Raw genomic sequence first — 22,290 nt, forward strand, 5'->3', positions numbered from 1 at the left:
CTGATACCTGGAATGGCAGGAATGACTTATGAGGAAAGATTGCGCAAATTGGGATTGTACTCGCTGAAGTTTAGAAGATTGAGAGGGGATCTCATAGAGACATATAAAATTCTGGCAGGACTGGACAGAATGGATGCAGATGGGATGTTTCCAAGGATGGGAAAATCCAGAACCCGGGGCCATGGTTTGAGGATAATAGGCAAACCATTTGGGACCGAGATGAGGAGGAATTTCTTGACCCAGAGGGTGGTGAATCTGTGGAATTCATTGCCACAGAGGGCAGTAGAGGCGGGTTCATTAAATATATTTAAGAGGGAATTGGATCTATTTCTTCAGTATAAGGGTATTAAAGGTTACGGAGAGAAGGCGGGGATGGGGTACTGAACTTTAAGATCAGCCATGATCTCGTTGAATGGTGGAGCAGGCTCGAAGGGTCGAATGACTATCTTCTATGCTCCTATCTTCTATGTTCTATGTGTGATGATCTGAGCTGCTTTCACAATTCTTTGCCGTTTCTGGAGGTCTATGCTCCCATGTTAATATGTCCTGACAGGATACAACTCAATGGAAACTCTGAAGCAATCGTTGATGAATGCTGTGAACATGCCAAATTTCCACAGTCTCATTAAAGATTATTTTATCTTCAGTGGTTTTGAGCAGGTTCATTCTGATGATTCCAGTGTATTGGAATATCTCTTGAGGAAGGGCTAAAACTGATGGATATTCACTCATTGGAGTTATGAAGAAAAAGAAACAATATAAGACAGAAAGGGGGAATAAACTGGGTGAATGATGGAAGGATATTTCCTTGAATGGGAGAGCAGAGAAGCAAAGGCATGCTTTCAGAATAGAATGAGATGAGGAATCATTTATTCTCTCTCACTCTTTGGAACTTCATACCATAAAGAGAGGCGGGTAGAATTCTACTATATATTTAAGACTGGGATAGATAGATTTTTAATTAATAATGGATAAAGTTGACAGGAAAAGGGTGGGAAGGTGAACCAGAGTAATGTCTCAATCAGGATAAAGCCTTGGAGCTAAATGGCCTACCATTTCTACCTTTTTCAGTCTCCTGGTCTCTCATACTTCCAAGCAGAATCTTCTCAACCTCTTGGAGGAAAACTTTCTCATCCCTGGAATACAAGTAAAAATTTTGATGACAAAACTCATTCAACATTAATTTTCAATTTCTTTTTCTGGTTAAAAAAGGCATTCTTTGCTGTGTACAAAGAGATCAGCTTAATTCCCATCGTAGCAGCACCTGAAATCATTATTCTTCATTCCCATGATTTTGTCATCTGTATTATGAGCATTGATTAAGAAAGGCCGCCTTATCATAACCTTGCACAGAAGTCTTGCAAAATAAGACCATTTGACTGTTTCAATTAGATTTGGAGTTCAACCAGTGGTATTTTTGGATGTGGGAATTGTGCAATGCAAAGCCTAAATATCATAAAATTTGCTTAATTCCACAGGGATGTCAAGACTTCTATTTTATACCATCTGATTAAATGATAGAAAATATGAGAATCTCCTTCTACCAATCAGGAATAGATGCCACCAAAAGAGCATACATTTTATCTGAAATCTAGTTTCATCAGTTGCAGGTGGATTGATTTGACAGTTCCGAGATTTGAAATTGTAACGTCAATTTGAAAAAAAAAGTCATTCAATTATCTGCAGTAATGGCCATTAAAAATAAATTTGTCAATGTTTAATGAATGCAAAGTGCTTCATTTTCCATGGAAGGGAGCATTACTGTTACCTCTCAGATATCTCTAAAGACCTTTGGCCCTCAGCAAAATTAGACTGTTCTGGGTTAACTTTAAATAAAAGCCAGCTAGAGTCTACTCCTTCTAGGTTAATGATATAGTTGAACAGAACAAAAAGAGTGAAAAGACCTCAAAGCCTTGTCCCTTAAAAGGAACAAGGAAAATATGCACCATATGTTCATCTTTGAAAAGAATGACAGAATCTGCATGACATCCCAACAGATCCATTGTAAATAATTCTCTTTAAAATATCATTGTTTGCATATTATCAGGCATATCCTTTGAGTTATGTGGTTATGATCAATGATAACTCACCATATTTTTAGATTTAAGGAATACAAAATCTTGAAAATGCTAATTAAAAGTTTGAAACTCAACAAATTTCTTCGACAAGACAATCCACACAAATGTGGAAGTATTTTCAAACAGCACCGTTCAACAAATTACCCTCTAAATAAAAAGAATGATAAATGTTAGCATTTAGCTTAGAACATCAAAAATAAAGCAAAGTTTAAATGACGAAGTCAGAGAATTTTGCCTGTGGGTTCAAAATAAGGATGAAAGCTTTGTTTTCTATTAAAGAAAACACTATATAAATAAAGTGCTGTGACTTGGGCATATAATCAGATTGGTCAAGAGTGAACCTGAGGTTAATTTGGAGTCTGCAGGAAAGAGGAAGATACACTCGAATGTGGGAAGGAGAAGCGATTAAAGAGGTGGGTGAAAGGAGAGAGAAGTGAAGGACAAGAAAGAAAGATACTTTTGCCCTTGTGGCTCCAATACCTTCCCAGAAATCGAACACCGCACACAAGAATGTTCTCCCAAGTTGCCTGTTCTGCAGGCAATTTGATTTCACTGAGGCCAAAATGGAATAATGCAGGACCCCTGTTTCCCCCAATAGGCCCCTAATGTGGTCTGTTAGTAACAGTTGAACAGGATATAATGACAGATGACTTTCCAGAACATGCACTTTGAGGAAAAGGTATGAAGCTGTGTCCAACCCCACTAGAATCAATGCTTTGCAATGTTGTTTGATCTGACATTATATGATAGCCTTGACTGCTTTTATGAATTCAGAAAGGAAATAATTAGAACATCAGTACTAACCTTGCAGTCCGTGTCGTGCATCTGCTATTACCAGTTTAATGCTGTTTTAACTATTTTTGCTCATTTTCCCCCTTAATTAGTAAATGGAGGAGGACACATTGTACAGCAGCTAGTGTGATCAGTGAACACAAGGGCTAGTTATTTGTGAAGATGAAGACAAAGGTGTTCAAAGCTCCAGAGGACGTGCGGGTTGGAGGGGTTGGTGGTGGTGGTGGGGGGGGGGGGGGGGGTGGTGAATGCTGGGAGAATCAATTTCCAAATCTCAGTCAGTAATTGCGTGTAAGGCATAAATTTAAGGTGATCACCGACAAAATGAAAGGGGAGATGAGGGCTATTTTTGTTATTAATGCAGAACCTTGTTAAGACTTTAAAAGTTCTAACAGAAACAGGTGAAAGCAGAATCTCTAATGGCAGTTAAAAGTAAAATATCTAAACATATGAAAGAGACAGGAGTTGAAAAAGAACAGGAGGATGGAGCCAACTTGATAATGCTTTCAGATTTTATTGAGATAAGACAAATGCAATCTAAACTCTTCAGCCTTACCATCTGTTATTTGGATATTCTTTATCTTCACAAAACTAAATCTGGTTCAAAACATTTCCATTGGCTAGTCCACTGGACTATTCTGAAGTGACTTTAATGTTGCTTCAAAGTGTAATACCTACCCAGGTTGAACAATATCGTCTGTATCACCAAGATTATTACTTGTGAACAGCAGGCTTTCATTATTTCTGTTGCTTAATGAATCTTAAGCCCATCTTAAATCTATAGACTCTAATAGGATTAAATAAAATGTCCAACTTTTGGTCTGTTGCTTCTATTTCAATGCAATCAGTAACATTTCCCAGCTGTGAGTGACAGTAAATGAATAGCATATGCAACAGATTTATTTCAGAGAATTTTCACTTAACATACCAACTGTGTCTGCAAGGTTCCAAGAATGAATTTTAATTTGCACTCACATACACATGCATACACACACATGCACCATGCATCGTGGAAAAAAAAAGCACACTAGCACCTCTACTTCCTCAGGATTTTACAGACGTTTGGTGTGACATCAGAAACCCTGCCAAATTTCTACAGATGTGTGATGTCTACACTCATAAAATGATAAACTGATAAATAATCTGATTGATAACTGGAGGGTTAAGAGAAAGACTCCCATTAGAATGCACAATTGTTCATTCTTACAAAATCACTAAACAAACTGTATAAACCCTACAAGGCATCCAACAGGGATCTGAAAAGTCTACTTCAGATTCTTTAGACCTACTCCCGTCATATTCAATAAAATAGCAATACCCCTAAGTGTAAAGCCCTGCTAAAGGTAGAGGACACAGCCCAGGCAGGACATCACAGGCAAAACCCTCCCAACCATCGAGAACATCTACGGGGAACACTACTGTCGGAGTGGATCAAGGATCCACATCACCCAGCACACACTCTGTTCTCACTGCTGCCATCTGGAAAGAGGTATAGATGCCACGAGGCAGACACCACCAGGTTCAGCAACAGCTGCTCCCCCAACAGAGTGGTCAAAGTCAAACTCAGTCAGGGACTTATTTAAGGACTCTTGCTTTTGCACTGTATTGATTTTTTTCTTTGTTTTGCACAGTTTATTTACATTTCTTTATGTGTTTACATGTTTTTTGCACTCCCAATAAGTGGTAATTCTGCTTGGCCCACAGGAAAAAGAATCTCAGGGTTGTATGTGATGTTATGTATGTACTCTGACAAGAAATCTGAAATATACACTCACAGGTTCATGTACATATGAAAACACTTGTTTGTAAACATGAGCTTGATTATAATTAAAAAATTTTTGGTGAGAAGGTGTTGCTGGCAAGGACAGTATTCATTGTTCAAGTCTAGTTCCCTTGACAAGTAATAAGCAACTTCTTGAACTGCTGCATTATTTCTGGTGAAGGTACTCTCGCAGCAACATTTTATATTTCCGAACCACAAAGTAAGTGGACATTTAGACTCACTTAGTCCATGCCAAGTCACTAAGTTCCCATACTAATTTTACCTGTAACCTCTTCTTTCAGATTTTCCCATGCACCAACACTCTATGGGGAATTAACAGTGACCATTTAAACCACTAGCCCACATAGCTTTGGGATTTAGGATACCAGAACACACAGGAGGATGCCTGCACGGTGACAGGGAGAACTTACAAACTCCTACCAGATCGCACTGGATGGGACCCAGGTCACTTGAGCTAAGGGGTGACAGTGCCACCCTCTGTGTCTGTTACAGTTCCTCCCCTCAAGATTCAACAATGATGAAGAGCCCCCTAGGTCAGGATTTTAAATTTAATTATTTACTTTGTAAATTTAAATTTAGACATACAGCATGGTAACAGGCCTTTTCAGCCCATGAGCCCGTGCCGCCCAATTACACCCAATTGACCTACAATCCTGGTATTTTTTTTGTACAATGGGAGGAAACCCTTCCCCACGCAGAGATGGGGAGAACATGCAAACTCCTTAAGGACAGCACCATTTTTGAACCACGGTCACTGGCTCTGTAACAGCATTGAGCTAACCATAGCCATAGGATGGAGTGGACTTGGAGTGAATCTGCAGGTAGTATTGGTGCCCTGCACTCTCTACCCTCCTCCTTGTTCACGCTGAAGTTCGGGGTTGAGAAATGCTGTCAAAATTCCTTCCCTTTAATTTAAATCCAGTTGTTCTTTGGGTCAATATTCTGAAGCATGAAGTGATAAACATGTGACTGAGAAAATCAGAAAACTGATTTCTTCACACGACTGGTTGAATTCTCCTTTTAAAAATCCATTTGCTTCCTTCTGGTATGTAGGTTTTTGTAGCATAAGTATGCAAGAATATAGCAGAACATTGCACCAAGAACTTTATTAAGATTGTTCACGTATCAATATTTTGACTTCTCCACATGTAATGTAAGCGTAATCTTTCATTTTTATTTTTATTTGCTATAATTAGATCATTCGATGAGTTTATGTTATGGTTGTCACTTAATTATTATCATTGATAGGGTAATTCAAATGACACACAATTATCAGTAAAAATATGATTTATAAAGGAACCAAAGTATTTAAAATGAAAATCATTTTCTTAAGAACTGTATAGCTGAGCAAGGCTCAAGCTGATCTATTCTCTTGTTTTAAACTCTTCACCATTCCTGGGCTTATAAGGAATGAAGGAGAATCATTTCTAAATTCTTCAGAGTAAATATTGAAAATATAGAATTACACAGGACAACAAATCTTTTTCAAAAGGTTTGTTTCCTGAAAGAAAACAAGAAGGATTATGATAGACAACTTCAAGATGAGTGCAAAGATCATTCCAGATTTTGTCTATCACGTAGGAAGTTGGTGAAACATTAAATTAACTTTTATTGAGTTTAGTATAGCTAATCGCATAACATTACATTAGTTCAACTGTTCTAAAAATACTTTGCCTCCAATTTTCATTTGTACTCAGCTTCTGATAGCATGTTTAACCGCATAATAATGCTGACACATTGGGTTTGTTCAATTGACCTAAAACTGTTTTGCCGCTGACTTTTGTTTGCACTCAGCATCTGATGCCCTTCGTATCAGTGACAACCAACAGTCGGCCAGCATTGAAGGATTCCAGTTGCCCTGATACCACTTTTCTGCAGTTGCAAAGACCTTTCACCGTGTTCGTCACTGACTGCACGAAGATCATCAGGAAAGTAGTCCAAGTGCGAATGCAGAAAACGAATTTTCAATGGCATGTTGCTCTTCTTGGTTTTGTATGCTTGAAGTAGACTTAAAATATGACAGAAAATCATGAAAATAGATTATATCTAAAAGAAACAGTATGTGATAGGAAAATTTTAAGGATCGGCAGCCCAAACTCTATAAAATATACCAAGAGTGTTCAGGAAGCAAAATCTTCATTCTCTGGTGTTATTTTTCTGTATAAAAAGGGTTAATATAAACCTTAGTCTTTTTTTTAAGCACGGTTAACAGTGGGAGCTTTTAAAACATCCTCTAAATTAAATACTTACAAATTATTACATTTGGGGAAGTATTTATCCAAAATACTGTCAAGAAAACTCATATTAGTACAGGGACCTTTCTGTCCCCTGGGAATTTAGGAAATGTTAGTTGCTCAGTGGAGTCTATTCAGGCTCAGCTGTAAAATCAACAATATGTCTAACAAAGCCCATTCTGGTGCTGAACAATCTTTAACCTTTGAAGAAAGCTGCAAATGAAATAACATCTGTGCACAACCAATGATAGGCATTAAAAAAAAGGAAGTCTTTTGTGCAGGAAACAGAGATCTGAATATGATCTCCAGCAAGCCCTCCAGGAAACTGTGAATAAAACCGACGCTGTCGCTGAAAGTAAAGTTAGCAGTTTGATGCCTCCTGCAAACAGTGCATGCCAGTCACCGAGGGGATACTGCAGACCAGACTTCCGTTTGGCGGCAGAAGATTGGACTGAACTAGAACAGGTGGGTTCACCTCCGCACCCACAAGAGCAACCAAAGTGGGGGAACTGGGCCCACGCTTAGGAAAATCGAGCCATCAAGCACAAATGGGCACGAATGAAGGGCCACAGGATAAACTAAATGAACGCTACATGCCTGCAAAACAGTACACAGAACCATCTGGGTTGTGCAGTCTGACTGTTGCATCTAGTATCTGCATCAATTGCTACATCAGCTGACAAGCATATGTTCCAAATAGCTCTTTGTGGGCTATTTCCAAATTGACAGAAACAATGTGGTTTCAAAAAAAAACCTTTTATTTTTCTGGTACTGTATTATCAGCCAGGGTTGTACTCTCCTCTTAACCTTTGGTATTTCAAATAACTGTACTTAAATCAGTCTAACTCAGAACAGCAGTCAGTGTGACAATTAAACAGGAAATGAGGATTTCTTGTTCAATCTCAAGCAGTGTTTTATATAAATATTTTGTTTCGCAAATAGTCACCTGACAATGTTTGGGGGGATAGTTGGTGCTGAAGGGAAAAATCCCGAGCTTATTCAGTGAATTTTTCTTCTTTTTGTTTCTCTCTGCTCTCTCTTTCTGAAAGTGCCAATATTGTTCCGGTAGATGAACATCCTTGCAGTGAAAGTCAGCACCCTTTTGCCATCAATGCAGGACACCAATTCGACATCAACAGGGAAAGAAAGCTTGCATTTATATTAAACTTTCTGCATCCCTTTCCATGCATTGTAAAATGCTTAACAGGTAATGAAGTGTGATCAAGGTAAGACATCATTTTGTATAAAGTAAGCTCCCACAAACAATATTGTGATGTTGGTTGTGATGAATGTTGAGCAAGATACCAAAGAGATCTCACCTGTTTTCTTTTGAAATCACGCAGTGGAATCAGTGAGATCCTGATCTCAACTGCCTCATCTTCACCAAACATCCAATTCCCTGATTTGATTGTCTGTATCGGGAAAGTTGTGGCTGTCACGTGACAGCAATGCCCCCTACCTAGTTGGAGGATAGGCCAGCTGCCAATCAAAGTTTTGTTCAGCCCTATCTAATTAGTGCACACTTTGCTGTTGAATCCATACAAGTTACCTGGACTGGACTCTCCAGCCTGCCTGTACTTGGCCTTGGGCCATTGGCTGTTTTAATTGGATTAACTCTTCTGGCACTGAGCCATTTAACCCTGCTAATGATCTGGGCTGCACCCTCCAGCACTATGAAAGTGCCATGTGCTCTCTGCTCTCTCTCTTTTCCCATCTTCAAGAGACCACCCTGCTTCACTCTAGGCTGAGGAACATGGAACCATGCTGGAGAAACTGTTGGCGAGCTGTGCACTAAATAGGGTTGGGAGTGCTCATTTTTTTGTCCCTAAATAGCATAGACCCATGCCTGCACAGTCAAGGGGTGGTAGGCATGTATTGGCTTTTCCCTTGGTTGTTTGTGTGTGCATGCAGTTTGTTCCCACATTTGTTATTAGTTGCCTTCCCACGATCACTAATAAACTGTATGCGTTGTTTCACTGCCACTACCTTTTTCCCACGGCTGCTGTAAATTGTGTGTGTGTGTGTGTGTGTGTGTGTGTGTGTGTGTGCGTGTGTGCGTGTGTGTAGATGCGCGCGCGCATGCATGTGTGCGTGCGTGTGTGTGTGTGTGTTCGTTCATCAGCCAAAATGTCCATGCTTAAGTCTTCGGAGTGTGAATTGACTCTTGAAACATCCACACAGGAAGCAATATCCTACCCTCTGAGCGAGAGTTCATTTATTTTCTAGGGATTTCATTGGATGGAGTTGCTGATTGCATTACACCATTATGTTAATGATTATGTTGATGAACCAAGATTCAAGATGATATTATTGTCATGTTATAAAACAGAAAATGTTATATTGTATGAAATTTCATTTCATGTACTGTAAGGTAGACAAAGATTCACCATCAGTAGAGATTGTCTGGCATCCCTTTCACCCAGAGAAAGAGAAGCAAAAGAGAGTCCTCCCAGAGACACTGAGTGTCCATGGATTTGCCTCCAACACTCCCGCAGCCTTACAGCCTTCAGTCCAAACCATCAGTGATGTGAGCTCCAGAGGCACACTCTGAAATGATTAAGAAACCTCCAACACCTTTGGCAACCCCTCTCATCTCAGTTTTGATACCTGGTACCCCTTTAGCCAGGCTGCTGCCAGTTTCCAGCAGTCTGCAGCCTGGTGTGAACCCTATGAATGCAGTCATCAGCATTTCATGGGCTACATGGTTTCCTCGCCTCGGATCACCAACCTGTGTGTTCTTCAACCTCTCTAGTCCACCACCATAGTCACCGCACCATCGGTCATCTTCCCTGCTGCTCCTTTCTCAAACAGGGGGTGGTCTCCCCGCTTTCTGGTCCCCTGCCGAGCATAGGCACCGCCATCTTGCGCCCAGACCCTGCGGCGGCAGGATTTTAAAATAAACAATTTATCGCCTCCTTTAATAGGCTATTTAAAGCCTGAACAGAACCGACGGCAGTCGGACTGGACAGTTGGCCCTCGCGGGGGGCCAGAGGCCTGGATTAATATTTTAGAAGTTGCAATTTCAACTCGTAATAGCCATAATAGCCTGAGAAATCAAATCCAGTGTAATCAAAAATTTGATATCAGTAAAAATGATCCAACATTTGATACAAAAACTAGGGAACAAAGGGTTGAAAACTGTCACACTGGTCACACCTCAGTGTGATTCCAGTCCCTCATGAACATAATGAATGCAGGACAATAAAGGAATCTTGAATCTTGACGCCTGTCTACTTTGTGGCCAAGCAAACCATGCAGATATGTAAATGTACTTGCCAAAGGTTCAAAAAGGCAGCTAAAAATCACCAATTTAGCTCATCCTGAATGAAAAGAAGGTCAAGAAGCAACGTGGATGAAAATTATAGCCTTTGTCATTGGCAGGTTAAAATGTCAAGTCTATTGTTATCTGATTGCACCAAGTGCAACCTGATGAAACAGTGTTCTCTGATTCTCAGTGCAAAGCACGCAGACACATATCCAGACATAGCACACATATAGACAAACAATACATACACAGGGCATGTCTTCATACATACAAATAAATATATACAAAATAAATATTGTTTCGTAAATATGAGAGTCTCGGACGGTTCCTTTGATTGTTCAGTATTCTCACTGCCCGTGGGAAGAAACTGTGCAATGCTGGCTCTCATAATCCTGTATCTCTTTCTCGATGCAAGATGTGTGCGGGGTGGAAGGAGTTCTCCAATGATTTTGCGCGCCCTCTTCAAATGATGTTCCCAGTAGAACACGTCAAGGGTACGGGCGTTGGGGGGGGGGGGCGGTGTGTAGGGAGACCCCAGTGGTCCTCTCTGTCACTCTTTCTGATACTCTGGATTGACCACTGATCCATTTCTCTGCAGTAACCATTTTGCACCGTGATGCAGCCAGCCAGGACATTCTTGATGGAGCTCCTGAAGAAGGTTCGCACGAGAGTGGCCACTTCAAGTCTTCTCAGGAAGTCCAGTCGCTGTTTTGTGCCTTCCTGACAGATGGTTCAGGCCATCACAGCCCAATTCCAGGATCTATGATCTTCGGCCTGAGTATTTTATTATTATTTTATTAGAGGCTGGGCACATCCTGCAAATTAGCCAGACCTCTAGGACGAATTAGTCACCATTGGGAGTTTGCATCATTTACAGATCTTCATTAATTGCCCTCATTTACAGACCTTCATGGCTTAAGGCATTAAGTTAGCTCATTTGGACACTAAAATTATAAAAAAGCTTTAGAATTAAAAAAAAACAATTGCCCCGTCATTGAACTCAGCTGAGGGTGCTGTGCTAGAAACTATTTTTAATTGATCAAGATAAAACATTTGTCATTTTTTTTTGCCGAGTTCTACCAGATGCATTCGCATGGAAATGGCAACTGACAAGTTGCTGGGTAAAGTGATGTGACTTCCTTGCCAGAAAATCTGGTAATTTTGTATAAAAATGTGGAACATTTACACATGCATGCAAGCAAATTCCAAGTTGCACGATACTGAAAATAGAGTGGGTTTGTTTAGTCGATACACATTTCCTCTTTAGCATGAGTTGATGTTTTGTTGGAGATTCATGATCCAAGATTCTTTTATTGTCTTGAAATAAAAAAGAGAATGTAATATTATGCAAAATTTTCTTTACGGTAAGGCAGATTTACCAGCAGCACAAATTGCCTGGCGCCCCTTACAGTCAGAGATAGAGAAGCAAAAGAGAGACCACCCCCCCCCCCCCCACACCCCACCAGAGTCACTGAGTGTCCATGGATTTGCCTCACACCCTCCGCAGCCACACAGACTTCAGACCAAACTGTCGCCACCCAAGCCCCAGGTCCAAACCTCCGACACAATCAGGAAGCCCTCAGAGCCCATGACACCCTCTTAGATCAAGGTTCTGATACATGATACCCCTTCAGCTAGTCTCCAGCAGTCTTTAGTCTGCTGTGAGTCCTTTGACCGCAGTTGCCAGCCGCTGGCAGGGGGTGGGGTGAGGGGGTGTTCCTTGCCTCGAGTCACCAACACCCTGCCGCTTGTGTGTTTTTTAGGCACAGAGCTCCTCAGTGGTCTGCTGCCGTGGTCACTGCCCCATAGAGTTGTCTCCTCTTCTTCTTCTCAAACGTTAGTGGTATCCCTGTTTTCTGGTGTCCTGCATGAGTCCTTTTCTTACCAGAATCTATAACCCCTCAAGGCCGCTGCCAAACATAGGCGTTCTCATCTTGGACCCAGAACCCACTGCCGCAGGTTTAAAAAAAAGTAAACCACCATCAGTTCCTTTAACTGGGCCTTTTAAAGCTTGTACAGAGTCAATGGCAGTTGGACAGGGCTGTTAGACCCGGCAGTGGAACACTGTGACCTTGCTCCCTGCTCTCGACAGGTCCGCACCAACGGCTGCACCGGTGTTAAAGCAGCTCCAGCAGCGCTGAGATTTTTTTTGTTGGAGGGGGGGGAAGGTAGGGTCAGGATTTATTTTGGTGTGACACTCCAAAATCAGTGAATTTAGGGTTCAAGTCCTGGTTCAACAAATAAAGTCTATGCTGAGGCTCCAGTATGGTCCTAAGAATGGACTGAAGTATCAGCGCTTCACTGCCATGACATGCCCAGGTAAACATCTGACCTCTTGTTCTGTCTATGTGGCATTTCCACGTTCTTCTTTTGTTCCCTCTGACTTTCTTCGACAACCAAAAAGCCACATGGATTTGTGGGAGAATTGGATACCTGGAAACTGACTCTAGCTTGTAGGTGAGCAGTGGAATCTGAGAGCAGTTGATGAGAGTATATTGCAGGTAAAATTAATGGGGATAGGGATTGATCTGTGAACTACTATAATGTTGACTTGATGGACCCAAAGAGACTCTGACATAAAGAAATATGGAGCTTTGTCAGGGGTATTGCTTGAACTGCCAGACTTCATAACAGGATATAGCACACATACAGTCAAACAGTACACATGCAGGACAAGTACTTCATCTCTACAAATAAATAAATAAATATTGCTTTGTACACATGAGAGTCTCGGATGGTTAGTATCAGTAGTTCCTTTCGTCGTTCAGCATTCTCACTGCCCATGGGAAGAAGCTGTTCCTCAGCCTGGTGGCGCTGGCTCTGATACTCCAATATCTCTTTCCCATTTGGAACAGGTAAAATATTTCATGTGCAGCGTGGAAGGGGTCCTCAATGATTTTGCACTCCCCCTCCACACTACAATCCTGGTAGATCAGGAGGGAGACTCCAGTGATCCTCTCTGCCACTCTTATGGTCCTGTTCATTGACCTCTGATCCATTTCTCTACAGTAACAATAGTACACTGTGATACAGCTGGCCAGGACACTTGAAAAAGGTTGACATGATGGCAGCTGGTAGCTTTGCCCGTTTCAGTCTTCTCATGAAATGCAGTCGCTGTGGCGCCTTCCTGACAAGTGAGGTGATGTTGTGTGTCTACGACAAGTCGGTAGTTAAGTGAACTCCAAGGAACGTGGTGCTCTCCACTCTCTCCGCTACAGAGTTGTTGATGTGTTGTGGAGGGTGGTCATTCCTGGTCCTTCAGAAGTCTGCGATCATCTTCTTCATCTTGTCCACATTGAGACTCATGTTGTTACTCTCATGCCATAATCACAAGATTTATTCCTCAATAACTATTTCTAGGTCAGCCAGACATTAGTATGTCACCATTTGTGGGAATTTGCTGTTCATAAATTGGGAGTAATTTTGCCAAATTTTACGAGCGTGACATGATTTTGAAGAAAAAAAGCTTCACGGGCGACAAAATGCTTTGTAAAACAGTGAAAAAAACAAGAGAGGTGTTGTAAAGACAAGGCCCTTTTTACAATTGTATTTTATTTTTGCATCAATAAATCTTGAGTGGATAATGCAAACCAGAGAAATACAAAGCATAAAATAAGACCATTCTATCCGTCACCCTTATGCCAGCTCTTTATAAGCCTTTTCAAATTGGCAAACTGCAAAATTGGCGTGTGAATGACCCATGCTGAAATACTGGTAGGGCCATTCACACTGGACCAAGAAAAACCAGTTCCATGAATCATTTCATATCACCAACCCAGCATTGCGGAGCTAAGGTGGGCCCAGCCTCCAGCGGTGATGTTCCAAGTGACATATTACCTACTCATTGTCAGTGAATACTTTGTTCTATAAGGAGATTATCCACACCTCACTCCAGCCCATCACTTTCTGGGTGGAGGGAGATTGTATGTGTGGGGTGTGGGTGCTATGAGAGTGAAAACAGATTCAATGGATCTCAAAAGCAAGGACTCTGAACGCAGATTTGTTGTAAATGATTATATTTACAAAATACAGGTATGGAAAAATGGTAACGGGGATAACACAAACACATGCACGCAGTTTATAGCGAGCATGGGAGTTGTAGTAAAACATATATGAGCATGGGAAAGTCTAACCCTAATGCTAACCTGAACCCTAATCCGAACACTATCCCTAGATTTGACACTAGGCCTGCCAAATTGTGGGCAAGCTGGTCTGCGGGTTTGTCCTCAGTTTGAACAGTCTGAAGCCCACTGCCGCACTCCCCCACTGACAGCACACCACCATCCCCCAACGATAGAGAGTGGTGATTAGTAATGGATAACTTAAGGTGGTATGTGAGTGGAAAGTAAAAGTTTGAAATATACTTCTATAGATCAAAACTTGCAGTAGATTTTCCCATGCTCTTTTATAAATTGTGTGCATGTTTTATTAAATAATGAGTGTATTTTCCCACGCTCCTTTATACATTGTGCACATATCTGTTTTATTCCCGCTATGATTTCCAATGCTCTTCTATTAATTGTTGTGTTTTAATAAAAGTAACGTTTGATAGCAAACCCTTGAGTCTAGACTTGTCCCTCACGGACCTGACACTTCCTCAACACAACAATACTGTCAGCGCTATTCACCACTATCACCCGGATTTCAACCTGGGGGAATATTTTTAAGCCATTCTTTGGGATGAACATGCCATCAAATACAGATTGCTGAGTAAAAAGACATACAGACCCAGAAAAATGCCGGCTTTGTTTATTTCAGTGTGAACGACCAATGCCAGCATATCGGAGGCTCTTAATAATGGGTATCATATAAATAATGTGTAAAAAAAAAAATATTTTTTGCTCTCTCCATTCCCTGCCTCATTACGAACCTCCCACTCATGCAAGAAAGTCATCAGCGTATCACTAATGGGACTGGGCATAGCGGGTCGCCCATTCACATTGAAGCCAATTTGAAACAGACCTTCCCTAGGCGATTAATTCCCAAGTTGATTTGGAGCCCCCATACTGGTTTGGGAGCACTGGTACGTGAACAGGTAAATTACCAGTGTGAAATGGGCTTCTGCTTACTCCCATCCTAGTCCCAACATTTCTCCCTTGGCCCTGCATTTCTCTACAATCAATTATTCATCAAGTGACCTTTTGAAAATGACTGGCATTAATACCCTTGCAGCAGGGCCTGATCTCCTGTTGTCATGGACACCTTGACACTGATCTGGTCCTTGCTCTATGAAGCCTGGGTTGAAGATGACATGCATTGGTTTTTGCACAAAACTGGTACCAGCAGTTCCCACTCCACAACATGAAATTCCAGATTTATAATATCAGGATCCCAATGGATAATAGTAGCAGGCCTGAATGCTGCTCTGCAGACCCCAAATTGAGCTCATCAACCATCTCAGAAACACAGAAGATCAGAGTGGGAACAGGCTACCCTCAATCTCATTGGATCCTTTTCGAAGGAAAAGGTCATATGGGTGTTTTATATATATGCTCCATTTGTTTTTTTTTAATTTACTTTAAGCTTTTGCTTACTCTGGTTATCATCCCGCCTGCCATGAGAAGCAATTCCATCAACACCCTTCATAGCTTTGGTCAAAGTTTAATCTTCTTTAACAAACGAAGCAATTAAACAACAATCTCATTACACTTGGCAGACTCAAGCAAACAAACGATTGTCAAGTGCAAAAATTAGAAACCAAATTTGCCATTAACTTATGCAAAAAATTTTTGAGTTTTTCTAACAGCCAGCTTAAGACGTCGACAGGTGAAAAACGTGCAGAATCAAACAACGCGTGAACAAAAAAGACATTAAAGGTTAAACATTTTTAAAAAAAGACTTCAGATGCTGGAAATCTGAAGTTTAAAATAAAAAAAAATTATTCTGGAAACTTCAGAAAAAGGAAGAGTTACAGTTTTAGAGCTGCAACCCTTTGTAAGAACAGGGGAGGAGAGGAAAAAAAAACTAACAAGTCAAAGCAGGTGGGGGGGGGGAGGACGATGGGGAAGAAGGTTCATGATTGTGTTGTCATGTTGCAACTTTCAAGTGTTTGCTGCACAGCAGTTACATGATGGAATGTCCTATTTAAGGTTGGAGAAAATTAGACACAACATTTAAGATAGAACATTTCAATTTGGAAAGATGTGGGGCCCATTCATTGAAAACTATCAGGATTGATAGAGAATCCAGAGATTCTCTGTCCAATGTCTGGAGGTCGCCACCAGATCCACAATTTCCCTTTACTTTCACAAAGGTTAACTTGATTAGAGGGAGGGAGTTGATTAGATTTAGTTTTTAGGATTTTTTTTTCCTTTTTATTAATTTTTATTTGGATTATTTTGGCAAAAATAGGTTTCAACATGGTTACCATAGATTAATTCAGTAATTTGTTTCTCATGTGGATTAAGGAACTGTCTAATGTCGTTCCATCCATTTTTTTTGTACTTTTATGAATATGAGATGACTTGTTACGTGTTTTCCTGAAAATTTTGTTTGTAAGTTTATATGTGGGGTGTGGGTGCTATGAGAGTGAAAACAGATTCAATGGATCTCAAAAGCAAGGACTCTGAACGCAGATTTGTTGTAAATGATTATATTTACAAAATACAGGTATGGAAAAATGGTAACGGGGATAACACAAACACATGCACACAGTTTATAGCGAGCATGGGAGTTGTAGTAAAACATATACGAGCATGGGAAAGTCTAACCCTAATGCTAACCTGAACCCTAATCCGAACACTATCCCTAGATTTGACACTAGGCCTGCCAAATTGTGGGCAAGCTGGTATTTCAGTGTGAACGACCAATGCCAGCATATCAGGTCCTCAATTTAAAAAAATATGTGTTTGCCACGTGTCACTAGTGTTAACAGTGGATGTCTTCTTCAGAAACTGCACAATTAAGAATTCGGATTTCTATATTAAAAGTTATGGCCAATCTGTCACTTTCTGACACCCTGCTGTATTTTCAAGTATTCCTGATTTTATTACTTGTCAGAAAAATTGTTAACTGATACAGCAACATTAATCTCCATATTGAAAAATGTGCTAATTCAAGGTCCTACTTTTACTCTGTACCTTAACTCAAAACACACATCCATGATTCACCCTTGTGGAATTATTTTTCCCTTCAACCCAAGGCCAAAAGGAATATTTTAACTGAAGCACAGCCTTCTTTCTGCATTGTTGAATATTCAGAAGCAACCATTCCCGTGAAGGTGCTTGACTGAATAACTGATGGAAAGGTTCAAACTGGAGTCAATGTTTCCATTGTCACATCATTGCAGTGAATGAGTTAAGAGAATGGATGAATTCCTCTTCTTTTGCACCCGCTAGCCCCCCCCCCCCTCCCCCACCCCCTTCTCCTCTCTGTACATTCAGAGCAGATGTATGTTTTGATTGGACTCTCTGCTACTGTCAGATGAATGATCAGGTCCTACTTCAGATTGGAGAGTCAAGTTCATTTTTCTTGTGAGTAATTACCATTCCTCTGATTCACACGGCATGAGAAAATCAAGGACAGAAGTTAAAAATCTGACGAGAACCTGAGTTTAATTAATATTATGTTCTCATGTCACATTCCTTTCGGTCTTGGCAAGAATTCCGTCTTAATTAGAAATGCAGACTATCAGTGAGCAAGACATAAAGTATCACAAATAAAGTTTATGAGAGGCAGTACCTGTTATTTCCCCTCTAATTTCCTCCTCGTCTCCAAAGCTGGCAGTGACTGTAACTGGAAACACCCCGTGGGTGGTGCATGTCTTTGATCAAGGTTGTGAGATTTGGGCCACCAACAGCAACAGTCTATTTAGTTGTGCAGGCAGCACAATTAGCGCAGTGGCGAGCTCCACGCTGTTGCAGTGCCTGTGACCTGGGATCGAATATGGCGCTGTCTGTGGGTTTTCTTCCAGGGGCTCCATTTTCCTCCGACCGTTCAAAAATGCACCAAGGTTGTAGGTTGTATTTGGGCAGTACATTGGGCCAGCAGGGCCTGTTTCCATATGCTGTATGTCGAAATAATAAAAATCACAGTACATTTTTCTAAAGTCTTCATTTATATTTTCATTGATTGAGTGTGTCAGTATATATGGGCCATTGTTATAGTAAATAAATAGATTTGTGGCACAGATCAGTAAAAATCGCTGAAAAAAAATTGCTGGAGAGGGATCAGTGGGCTGAACAGGCAACAAGAGTGCAGAAGAAACTTTGCGTCCTTTCCGTAGGACGCAAAGGGAAGAGAATGTTTCTGGCCTCCGCCCTTCACCAATGAAGGGCTCCGGCCCGAAACAGCCCAACCGGACCCCAGCATCTGCAGATGTTCTTGTCTCATCTCTCATTCTTACACTTACGCATCCAGGCATGTTCCCTTCCCCGAATGAGTCAGCAGGAATAATTAGAATAACATTCTTTCTCCTCTCTTAAAACTGTAATATTCTAACTGTCATCCTTAATGAAACCAAGAACCTCTTTGCTGGACGTGGCTGTGTTGGAGGATCACCAAGCCAAGCCTTTAACCACTAGGCCACCAGAGGGAACCATGAACCAGTGTGGGTGAAGTTACAGTACCCTTCATTCCTGCGGTTAACTCAAGAACAATAATAGCAACATTTTGGCAGGAAATCCAATGGTAACATCTAGATGTATTCCCTTCAGAATGGTTCAGTTATAGGCCATGTAGTAAGTAAAACACCAGATGAAGAGTAAATGTTGACCTAGATATCTGGAGAGAGTTGATGAGAATGCAAGAGAAATAAAGATTAGAGTAGGATTTGTGTAAATCAGCGGTTTTCAAACTGCCCCCCTAAATTCACATTCCATCTTAAGAAATCCCTATGCCATAAGGGTTCTGTGATTAGTAAGAGATTGCTTAAGGTGGTATGTGAGTGGAAATTAAAAATTTGAAAACCAATGTTTTAATCATACCTAATTGACTCATTATGTGCATGGTTTCGTAATTCCAAAGGAAATGGGCCAGTGACAATTTTCTCAAGTAACAATTGAGCAGGGGTTCTCAACCTTCTCTTCCCACCCACAAACCACCTTAAGAAATAGTTGCCAATCCCAAGAGCACTTACGGCCTTGTGATTGCTTGAGGTGGAATGCGATGGATTGTGGTTGACATGGACTTTGTGGGGTGAACAACGTGTGGAATATCTCGGATTTTATGATATGAATAAGATGTCCATATCTGGGTGTGTTTTCATCCAAATATGGCATCATTTAATATCTCATTTTAAGAATGACAGAGCATTCCCTCAGCACTGGACTAAATTGCAAAACCTAGATGATCACACGATGAGATCTGGGCTCATTTCCTCATCAAAGGCAAGAATGAGATAAACTGAGCCATTCATTCACTAAAGAGCTAATATTATCTATTACTGAGTGGTTGGGAGGAATGGAATTAAGAATAAATTTTGCAAGCATGTAGAATGCAAATCTAACATTAAAATCATAGTCAATAAAATGAAAGAAGTCTTTATCCTTTCGAGGAGGTTAGGCTCATTACAAGTGAAATGACGAGGGGTGAAATTGATTTAAAATATTGCTTGATTTAGAATATGCTGAATTCAGGGGAAATAAAATCAGGAAATAAAAAACTTTCTGAGAAGATTTTAAACAATAATAAGTGGAAATCCATGTAACATTTCAATGAAGAAACATTTTCCCAAAAGGATAGGTGGTCATCGATGGGAAAGCAGGTTTTCCTATTTTATGCTAAATGTTGAGGCATGTTCATCCTCATATTTTCCCACTGGAGATAAATTGGCAAGATTTGAAACAAGCCACAGGATTGGAGGTGTTGGGAGATGATTCTCATGTTTATTTTGGAAAGCACATCACAGAATTATGCCACACAGAATGTGGCCAATCAATCCTTTGTGCCTCATCTGTTCTGATAAAAGAGGAACCAATTAAATTTACTTAAGAACATAAGAAATGGGAGTCGGCCATCCGGCTGGACAAACTTGAACCACCATTCAATGAGATCATGGCTGATCTGATGATAAACTCATCTCCACCTACTTGATTTTAGCCTGAATATGCCTGAGATTGTCTGATCTCAGAAGCTAAGCAGGCTCAGGTCTGGTCAGTACTTGGAGGGGAGACCACTGAGGAACACCAGGTGCTGTAGGTTTCTGTGAGGGGCGCTGGACAAAGTGGCAACTCTCTGTTTGCTTACAGTAGACAAAAGTTTTAAAATTTCATGGATGTTACATTCTAAATGTAGTATTACATGATAATAATGGAACCTTCACCTTTACCTTTTTCCCCATATCCCATAATTCCACTACAATGCATAAATCTAACCAACCTTGTCTTAAATACATTTACTGAGGTAACCTCCATGGCTTCAATGGGCAGTGAATTCCCTCGATTCACTACCTTCTGGAAAAAGCAGTTCCTCCCCACCTCCAATCTAAATCTAAAATCCTGAAACTTGAGACTATGTCCCCTAGCTCTAGTCTCTCCCAACAATGGAAATAATTTACCTACCTCTATCTTATCTATCAATAATTTTCTACGTTTCAATAAGATCCCCTCTTATTCTTCTAAATGTCCAGTACGGTCCCAGATAACTTGATCTCTCCTCACAGGTTAACCCCCTCATCTCTGGAATAAAATTAATTAGTGTGGTGATACACCACTAACCTACTGCAGGTGGTGACCTGTGTACCTGCAGGAAGATCACCGGAGGACATACCACACCTGGCCGGCTGTCTATCATCTGACTTGAATGGATCAAGCCCCATCCGGTCAGCTGCCAATCATCTGCCGGGATATAAGCCACATCGAGGAAAGTCACACAGAGTTGCAGCTAACTACAGCAGAAGACTTTAAGTAGAATTAAGTCTTTCAAATCTTGTGTCTGCTTACTGTCACCACAGTGCATCACAATTAACTCTTCCTTGATATCTTCACAAATGTGCTGGAGAAACTCAGCAGCCGTCATAGGAAGCAAAAGGCAATCAATATTTCAGGCTTGAGCCCTTTATCAGGAATTTCTGAAACATTGGTCACCTTTGAATTCTTATGGATGCTGAGTGATCTGCTGAGTTTCTCCAGCACATTTATCTATTGCTCTTGACCCCGGCAACTGCAAATTTTTTTGTTTAATTTATGTTATGAGTCCAGAGGACCCCAAAACCCAGCAGCAATAGATATGCACCACGACATAGGGTTACTGAAACAAAAGTTGCTTTTCATTATCTTTGAACATGAAAACAGAATCAAACTTTAACTTATCTCTATTGACTCACTTAACCTACTTAACCCCTCCCTCACCCTTCTAATGCTAAGCACACATTGTGTAATGTGTGTGTAAGTTCAGCAAAGATCTTTGGTTCACAGTCCAATCTCACTGGTTGCAGGCAATTCTTGTACTGTGCACAGAAGTTAACATTAATAAAGTTCACCAGGCTTTGGTGCTTAGCAGGTAAATGGTTACCACTCAGAAGGGTTCCTGCTGGTTCTCAGAGAGAGAGTTTTTCTTGCTTCAGATCACCACAGAGTTCCTTTCTGTTCCTCCTATTCCAAGGGAAACACCGGACAGCCAGTCCTCTCCTTTGACCAGACCGTCTCCCAAAGCTTGCCAGCTTGTCCCTCTGGAACCGATGTCCGTGTCTCCTCTCTCTCTCACAGCCCCTCCTCTCTGAGAGCAAAGCCTGTTTTTTTTCTCTCTCTGCTCTCTGCCTGCAAAGATCACATGACCCTTCAGACAGCAAGTTCTGTTTTCCAGACAAAGCTGCTACTGCCTGTTGTTACATTTGTTGCCTTTTGCATCATAAGTCTGTGCTCTCTTGCAAAAGCTCCTGCAAAAATGTTGTGTTTCAAAGTGTTTGTGTGTGACCTCCTCGAACAAACCTTTCCCAATTTATCTCCCACCAAACACCTCCCACTGTCACACATACTTAATCATTCCCTCAAGTTCTTCATTTCTTTTCACCCTTCAAATGGATGCAGGAATCTCTTTAGATATTCAGACAATGATGATGTGAGTATATTATCACACACAAGTACAGAGATGCACTGAAGTTCTTGCTTGCTATAGATGCACATTTGCCATTAAATCTTCTATGCATTGCATTCCAGATATTCTTAGCTGGGTGGGAATTTTTTTTAAAAATCACTCTGT

General features: G+C 40.9%; 1 long non-coding RNA gene across 2 annotated transcripts; it reads left to right on the forward strand.

Annotated features, from left to right (window-relative positions):
* The first annotated feature begins 7,149 nt into the window (after positions 1-7,149).
* LOC138752276 (uncharacterized) lies at positions 7,150-11,493 on the forward strand. Of its 2 annotated transcripts, none has more exons than XR_011350471.1 (3): positions 7,150-7,352; positions 7,937-8,113; positions 10,751-11,493. It is a non-coding gene; the product is annotated as an uncharacterized lncRNA (long non-coding RNA). The 2 variants fall into 2 exon arrangements; XR_011350470.1 differs by having other exon boundaries at positions 7,151-7,352; positions 7,937-8,094.
* Positions 11,494-22,290: the final 10,797 nt, after the last annotated feature.

This window comes from Narcine bancroftii, chromosome 2, assembly GCF_036971445.1.
Source record: "Narcine bancroftii isolate sNarBan1 chromosome 2, sNarBan1.hap1, whole genome shotgun sequence".
Taxonomy (NCBI): Eukaryota; Metazoa; Chordata; class Chondrichthyes; order Torpediniformes; family Narcinidae; genus Narcine; species Narcine bancroftii.